We start from the raw sequence: 9,365 nt of genomic DNA on the forward strand, positions 1-9,365 counted from the left end.
ACTCTCTTGGTTGTGAACCAAGGCTATGATCACCAAAGCTATGGAAATCAAGGAAAATGGAGACCAAAGCTCTGACACCACTTGTAGGATCGAAAGTATGTCTAGAGGGGCACTACTAGGGAAAACCCTAATAGTAGCGCGGGTTTTGAGGCTATCAGCAGCACGGGCAGCCGCGCTACCAATAAGGCGCTACAGCTAACTGTTAGTAGTAGCGCGGTCTGTACCCGCGCTAGTACTATTGACTATATCAGCAGCGCGTTTCCGGAACGCGCTACTATTAATTAGCTGTAGCGATTTCCTGACCCCGCGCTACTGCTATATCTTTCATCATTTCCCCCCGGCTTCCTACCCCGTTTCAGCTTCAATAAACTGCAATTTGCAGATACTAGGTACTACTAGATATCAATTTCATAAAGCATTATTGGTATCCACTGTCTCCGTGCGTGCAATGCAATTTCCGTCAGGTGAAGTAGGACCTCAATTCGAAAAACAAATGTAGGCCCTCACCATAATCCAGATGCGCTTAGTACCTTTAATTGGAAGAAATTTGCAGGCAGCTGGCCTGCAGGTATGGCTTTTAAATCCAATGCTCACACAAGTAAGCTATAGTCAAGGATCTCCATTCGTTCGGAATGGTGTAACTTTCGTTCGTACTCCACTAGTTGGAATCACCGAGCATTCGATAATTGATGGACTAGTAGTGACACGATAATTTAGCTAAGGATGGTAGGTTCGCCAATGGTATGTTGGGTTGGTTGAGCTCGTTGGTAGTACTATCTGGCTTGGTTCATGCAGGGTGACAGGTGGGAAGCTAAATATGGCTTCCTGAGACATCCAAGACCAACACACTCAACAAAATGTTCGAGCTTGGTTCAGTTTAAATTCAGCTGGAGACCCAATCGAGCCAAACTCAAGCCTGATCTAAAGCCCGGAAAGTTCGGCAAAGCTTAACACATGGCTACCCGGAAAAAAAATCAAAAACGTGGCGTAGTATGAAGGCAAGCTCACTTTCCTCGTACATATGATCATATTCCTTTTGCTGTGGCTTCTATTCTTGTAGAGATTTTTTGCAAAACATCGTACTGCCGCTGGGACAGAGCAGTATCGAATTATCTCGGCCATTGATTAGCTGGGTAGATTGGTCAATTGTTTTTTCTGTAATTTGTAAAACCCATCGCCTAAGACAACCCTCGTCAAGCCTCGGTGTTGCTGTCGTCAGACATCTGCGACGCCTGTCCAAAAATCAATCACATTTCAGAGCTCACGCCATCTGTTAGCCCTAACGGCCTTGATGAAAGAGCTGCCGTCATTCTGGAAACCTGGGAGCATGGCCTTCCTTTCGAGGCTCCCGGTCCCATCCCCCTAAGTGTGGTAGAGCTTCCCGACTGAGTTGGCGGCGTTGCTGCTGCCGGCGACGACGACGGCACTGCAGCACCGATGTTTCGCTTGGTCCGTGATGTCGTTGATGCTTCTCGTCATGTGCCATGTGTGAGCGTACCTCTTTGCTGGGGTACCCTAGTACGTCGAGCTAACTGCTGTGACAAGTACATCGTGAGATGATAGTTCATGTCTACGAGGAGTTACGCTTCCTTTATCGACCATTTAGCATCACTGGGACACGCATCACTTGTGACAACAGGATCATCTGACGTGTTCTGGTGAAATTAGATTTGACGTGCCTGCCCTGCTTTTATGCAGCGGCTGCAGCCACCCGTTTGATCGTCGGAAAACAACGGGCCGATCACGTATTCGTACTGGTGCATCCGGACATGATCAATCAACAGCGCAGTGTAGGTTGGCTAGCTTTGTATATGGTGATTTGCTCGGGGTCAAAAGTATTTTCCGGCAAGGGTCCATCTACTTTGTACAATCGTATTCGTTGCATCTCATCTTCGCCAGAAATGGATGAATGGAGTCCGGTCAGAACAGGAAAAGAAATCACACGGGCTTCCGGAAGTAGAGTTTTGGTATTTGCTTGGTGTGTCTTCCAATTTTACCAATTGAACACAAAATACTTCTGATTTTATCAGGAAGTATTGGTCAATCTAGATCATTGAATGGCCGGAAATGAATGGCTCACATTATTTAGATGTACCGTAAAAGATCTCTTCTTCTTCTATCCCAAGAGTAAAAGTAGTAGCCCCATTAGCCGTGTGTATTGTATTGAACCTCTTGAGCAGTTTATATATGGGAGTGTATATATTGTACCGATAATAGTAGACTCACGGGCATATTTCAACGGACTTCGTGGGTTGAATAACACTAATCTAATTGCCCCCCCCCCCCCCCCCAATTTAACTAGTGGGGGCCGTCGTACTTAACCAAATCACAGCCACTAATCTTTAATTAACCCCGTAAAACCTCTGTAAAGACCCATGCGTATAGCATTACTCATGGAGTACAGGACGTGCAGGCCAAGAAGTCTCTGCTAGAGATAAGGTAGGAGATGATTACCATCATAGTCTATCAAATACATAGATATGTCTATATACTCTTGCCACCCCTACAGTCATACTGGTAGGGTCGCAGACGACAAGAGCGTCTCAAACGGTCATACCGAAGAGAAACTAAATGTCAAAACCAACGAAATGACATCTCCACGCAATCGTACCAGGAGTGTCGTGGATGGCGTGACAATGCGGACGCGCTAACAAACCACTAGGTTGCTCAGGCGAGATGATAGCCCTTTGTGCTAATGTCGATGAAGCTGAGAGCGTGCTGCGGCATAGCCGTGATCGATGAATCTCAGAGCATGGTGTCGAAGTAGCATCATGTGGAGCCAAGGGTGTAAGGAAGCGCTAAGGAGCCAGGTACGCAATGGTGCGCCGAGAAGAAAACAATGACATTATGGATGTAGTCGTCAAGGAGTGTGTCAATGCCGCAGACGATGTTGTTAAAGCCATTGTAGATGGGTTTATCATACTAGGTACACATTGGGGACTAAGGTATGCGTCAGTACTACCAGCATCGGGCATGCATAGACGGAACCAATAGAAAATGTATGCCATGTCACAGGGACAAGCAGAGGAGGCCTCCAAGACGGTTGCGGCGCGAAAGGACATTGGGTAGAAGGTGATGATGTTGCCAATGGTTGCTCGAGTAGACTATGTGATAAAGGAAGATGATGCCGACACTTGCGACGAGAATGTGCTAGACAAAGACGAAAGTTGGTCAGGGGAACCAAAGGTAGCCAGGAATGGACACATCGATGTCCCATAGAAGAGTCGAAATGGTGCTTGAAGTAGGCATGGAATAACGCAACATCGTACCAAAGACCATGCGCGTACGTTGGTGATCCCATGCCCAGGGAGGCAGTGTAGCGAACGCCATGGTAAGCTTCAACGTGTGGAGACGGTGATGTGGCGGTGGTGATTCATCCCAATGAGGTGACACAGGGGCTGCTTGTGTATCGGTGTAACAACGTGGAGGGCCTCGTGATGGCAATGTTTGCGGCCCCAAAGGTCGACCCAGCGACAGCTGGATGCTCGATTTGTGGAGATAACTCTATGCTTGACACCAATCTTGGCGGAATCCATGAAAAAACACCATGTGATTAGACCGAAGACACCATGAAAAATACCGATAAGACAAAAAAAGGGCACGCTGACATGTCGGTAACGTATGCACATGTGCATGCACACAAGAATTGCATAGGAAGCTTAGCCCGGATGCCGATGGTTGACAGTGCACTTGACCATGTCCACTTTGCTGGTTCGCGCACGACACGCAGCATGCGCGATCAACCAAGACCTGCATGGACACGCTTGTGATTTGAGTGAGCGTGAGTGGCCGACCGCACCAGCGCATGCACGCAAGCAACCAACAACGCCTATGTGGGGCCCGTCTGTGAGGTCAGCCGATCTGGCGCTGGATGACTGGCCAACGTAGAACCCCTCAAGCGGCCTCTGCAGTAGGGCATCTAGCGCGTTGCGTGAAGCCTCCGCAGTAGCGTATGCGTGTCAAGGGTTGACCGGGCGGCAGACCTTGCAAATCGATGTAGATCGGAAAAACCAAAAAAAAGACCGATCAATCCGTCGGCAAGAGAGAAAAGAATCCCAATGAACGTATCAGGAAAAAGACTCTAGGGCAGTCAATCAACACAATCCATGGATGAACCATAGCTTCGGGTTCCGCAACCCCAGGTGGAGATCCGACCGACCTTCCCCGGTAAATCTAGGAAAACAACATTCTTTTGCAAGTCGTTACCTAACTTTTGTAGACTTGCATTATTAGGTTGTTCTAGGGAACTAGAAATACACTGCATAAAACTTGGTGGAATCTTTGTTTCACAAGCATAATGATGGATCACTGTGGCACAAATATGGAAAATCATACTTCCTATGTTTCTTTTGTGAGGGCCCTTCACTTGTTGCATTAAAACACTAATGGGCAATCAACTGTATGGAAAAAAATATTAACTGAGATTATTTAGTACATTTTTCTAGTTGACGAGTGCAGACACTTAATACCGAGTAAGAAATTACATAACTATATTTTTTTGTCATGTCCTCAATTTAACACGGTTTTTGGAAATATTTGTATAGAACCATGAATTCGAGGGTGAGTTCTTTCAAATTACCCAACTATAAAGTTTTTAGCTACTAACACGGTACCTACCTGACTTACCACACATCTAAGGGTAGATCGACATGGTCTTTTTTTGCATGGTAATACGTGCCTCATTTTTATAAGGATCATAGTACAAGTCACGTACATACAGACCTGTCAAAACTGAAAAGAAAGCAAAACACTTGTCTATGCACAAAGAGACATCAGCCAATAAGTAAAATTACAAACAAGACAGAATATCACATTGGTCTTAGACTGAGTCCCTGTTTGCTATGCAGGACGTTTTCGTATACGTCAGCCAAGTAGTAAAATTAGAAACAAGACCGAAGACCATACGAGCTCTCTTCAGGTCGTCCAGACATTTTTGTCGCAATCCTAGGCTAATGATTTTTGTTGCAATCCTAGGCTAATGGATTTGAGTCACATCGAGTGATATGGTCTATTTCCGTGTACCTTGCCCGTTGACGGTAGCGGCATACACTAGCAATGTTGTTAGAATAGGTTTAAGAAAGCACGATATTTAGGAGCTAGAAGCAAGCTATGGGAGGGTAATGCTCTGGGCCGTCTCCGGGAATTTCGGGCCCCGGTGCAAAATGCGAAATGGGGCCTAAAAAATAGCCAAAAATTGTATTACTAATATAATTATACATATTTTCCCTTAATATATAGCCTCGAATGTGTGTTATTTCATAGAATAGTTTAAAAATATATTATATAGTAAGGCTAAAGAGTAACGTAGTATCGAACAATAAACTTCACTTTTGCGAGTTGTAATAAAATAGTAAACTGACCGCATGTTCTACCTGAGAGGATCATCTGTCTAGTACTATTTCTTAGAACGAAATCTTTAAATCCATTGACTCTATTCTCGCAAAATGAAAATTCAATTAGCCTTTCTTAGAATGAAATAGTGTAGGCAGGCGAGCAAACAATGAATAATTAGTATTACAATTATAAATTAGCTTACGGCTAGTGTGATAATCCTATTAATTTTGATTAAAACTAAGAATAGAGTTAAGGTTGAATGTTTCTTTCCCTATTGGGCATGACGAGATACATTCAACCAATGGTCTCGCTACATGCAAGGAATTAGTTGAATGTTTCACGATGTGAAAAGAATTAGTTTCTTTCCCTATGCCTCCTTATCTACATGTAAAAGAATTAGTTGCATGTTTCACGATGTGAAAAGAAGCATGACCTGCCCAAGCATGACCTGCAAGGAATTAGTTTATGAAGATATGCAAATTTTTGAGTTTCACAATGTTGGGTGGAGAAATAAGATATCTGTATCAATGTCTTGGATAATTAGCTGTTCCGAGATGGGGTTGGCACGTCCTATACTTTTGGCTGGGAACAACATAGTGCGAAGCTGGCTTTGTTTGCCTGGACCCTGGAGAGCTCACGTCGTATGCTAGCTCGCTAACTAAATCTTAGCCATATTGATTGATCTCGCCAGCTGCAAATGCCAGCGGAACAGGTATGGCCATGAGACACGTGACACGAGGTGATTGCAGCAAGTCCGTTACGAGCCTGGTGTTCTATTTCTTCTGACCCTAACGCTATATTACAAGGGGTTACATGAGCATATATGTAGCAGCTAAATGTGTTAACCCTAACACTAAGTGGGAGATTTTTTCAAATTCAGTCCAGAACAACGCTGCCGCATCATTGTAAGTCCCAACAATTAGGATCATTGAACGTGTTGGAGCAGTAGCTGCTGGCCAGCTATGATTGTAGACATACGGGAATGCGCATCTTGGGAGGAGTTTTCATTTTCCTCAACGTAAGGTCTTCTGGAATATCCAACGAGGAGGCGTCTAGAATCTTTGTCCTGCTGTTAAATCTGGAACTTGCAGGGTTTTTAAAGGCAGTAGGATATGTTTTTGCAGTAGTCTGTCGAAACTTTCCCACTAAACACCCTTCGTCCTGGGTTGACCTCCAATTGAGTATGACCTATAGGCCAAACAGCACATGCAATTTTTCTTCTGACGCCTCCTAAATCCTAATCCTATAATGGACCAGCTTTGTAGGACTCTTTGCATTATTGAAAACTATAGATGATTGTGACACAAATATACGACAATAAAATAACTTTGTTTGAACTCATCCGGTTGACATGTATGGTCATAGCGGATCTTTGTTGCATTTTATGACCTCCGTTCAATTGGGTATGTCTTCTATGGAGTACTGCCACATCGGCTTCAGCTGCCTCCATACGTATGTCCGTGTTTTTATGGCAGTGGGTGTAGGCCTTCAACATTCATCCAAATGCACTTGTCTTTAATCTGGGGAAAATGTAGGCAACCAACCATCTAAATGGCTATTAAATCCAGTTATTCGAAAACTCCGTGAGCAGGACAGAGCAATTCTATAAAGAATGCACTCAGTTGAACATTGCTTGCTATGGGAATAAAATACCAAGTTCATAAGGGCAAGTCACTGGAAAAGAAAATGTATACATATTTGTGGATGAAGCTTTGTGAGGTGGTTTTTGCCAAATTAAGAATGAAAATGCGTATAATCTTTTAATGAATATTATGTTCTCAAGGAGATATAGGGAAATAGCTATCTTTTTCGGCCAAATGGAAAATAGCGCTCTTTGAGGCCCAAGGATCGGCACTGTTCTCCTCATCTAGCTAGTGCTACTATAATAGGAGCTTAATTGCTTATAGTCGTAGGCCTAGTGAAACTAAGATAAGTTAAGGTCTTAAAAATACAGTGAAGTGTAAATGAACAAGTTCAAATGGTAGACAAACTTATGAATAAACGTGGACTACAGCAAATCTACAACCTCACAGGTTGCAAAGCAATTACCGTACGGAATATGTATGCAATATGACTTTTCACAAAAAAAAATAGAACCACCATCTGAGAGTGACCTTTCAATTTACTCTCTGTTTCTAATCACCTCCCATTATGACCAATGATTTTTTACATCCCTTATTTTTCTATCTAACATGAAATGCATAACTTCAATAATTACCTCTCGAAACAGGATTTCAGCCCACTTTATAGATAACAGAATCATCATGTCCATACAGCAAGTCCAGGTGCTAGCAAAGTAAAAATAATTTTGCTAGGCAACCACACAAACATGCACATAAGAAAGAAGAAAAAAGGCCACGATCACCCCACACTGTGGACCCCTAAGCGGCGCTCCTCGCATCGGTCCTCCGCTGCTCCCTCGATGACAGAGACGGATGTGCGGCACCTCCACCGCAAGAATGTCAAGGCGTTCCGGCTCGCTGACTATAGCGCCAGAAAGCTCCTATCTGCTAGGACTACGTCGGTATTTCCCCAAATAGGAAGGGATGATGTAGCACATCGAAGGTAGGTATTTCCCTCAGTGATGAAACCAAGGTTATCGAACCAGTAGGAGAACCAAGCAACACAACGTAAACAGCACATGCACACAAATAACAACGCCTCACAACCCGACGTGTTAAATGGGTTGTCAATCCCTTTCGGGTAACGATGCCAGAAATTTGTAATATATTGAAATGATAGATCGCAAATAAAATATAGTGCATCAAAGTATTTTGTATTTTTGGTTTAATAGATCTGAATAAAAATGCAAAGGAAAAGTATATCACAAGCAAATATATGAGAAAGAAGACCCCGGGGCCGTAGGTTTCACTAGTGACTCCTATCGAGAAAAATAGCAAACGGTGGGTAAACAAATTACTATTGGACAATTGATAGAACTTCAAATAATTATGACGATATCCAGGCAATGATCATTACATAGGCATCACGTCCAAGATGAGTAGACCGACTCCTACCTGCATCTACTACTATTACTCCACACATCGACCGCTATCCAGCATGCATCTAGTGTATTAAGTTCATGGAAAAACGGAGTAATGCAATAAGAACGATGACATGATATAGACAAGATCCATTTATCTATTGCGTAGATATAGATCCCATATTTTTATCCTTTGTAGCAACGATACATACGTGTTATTTCGCTTTCTGTCACTGGGATCAAGCATCGCATCGTAAGATCGAACCCACTACCAGGCACCTCTTCCCATTGCAAGATAAATAGATCAAGTTTGCCAAACAAAACCCAAATATCAGAGAAGAAATACGAGGCTATAAGAGATCAAAGAAACTCAAATAACTTTCATGGATATAAAAAGATATAACTGATCATAAACTCGAAGTTCATCAGATCCCAACAAACACACTGCAAAAAGAGTTACATCATATGGATCTCCAAGAGACCATTGTATTGAGAATTCAGCGAGAGAGAGGAAGCTATCTAGCTACTAACTACGGACCCGAAGGTCTACAAATAACTACTCACACATTATTGGAGAGGCACCAATGGAGGCGGTGAACCCAATCCGAGATGGTGTCTAGATTGGATCTGGTGGTTCTGGACTCTGCGGCATCTGGATGAATATTCCGTCGACTCCCCTAGGGTTTCTGGATTTTTTGGGTATTTATAGAGCAAAGAGGCGGTCCGGGGGGTACCCGAGGTGGGCACAACCCACCAGGGCGCGCCTGGGCCTCCTGGCGCGCCCTGGTGGGTTGTTCCCTCCTCAGGACTCCCCCCTGGTGCAAGCAGGGCCCAACTTCTTCCTTTTGGTCCATAAAAAATCATCGTAAAATTTCGTGGCATTTGGACTCCGTCTGATATTGATTTCCTGTGATGTAAATAACATGCAGAAAGCAGCAACTGGCACTTGGCACTATGTCAATAGGTTAGTACCAAAAAATGATATAAAATGATTATAAAACATCCAAGATTGTAATAAAAGAGCATGTAATAATAATAAATTATAGAT

This window comes from Triticum urartu, chromosome 7A (genome assembly GCF_056163025.1).
Source record: "Triticum urartu cultivar PI428250 chromosome 7A, HENAU_Tu73, whole genome shotgun sequence".
Classification (NCBI taxonomy): Eukaryota; Viridiplantae; Streptophyta; class Magnoliopsida; order Poales; family Poaceae; genus Triticum; species Triticum urartu.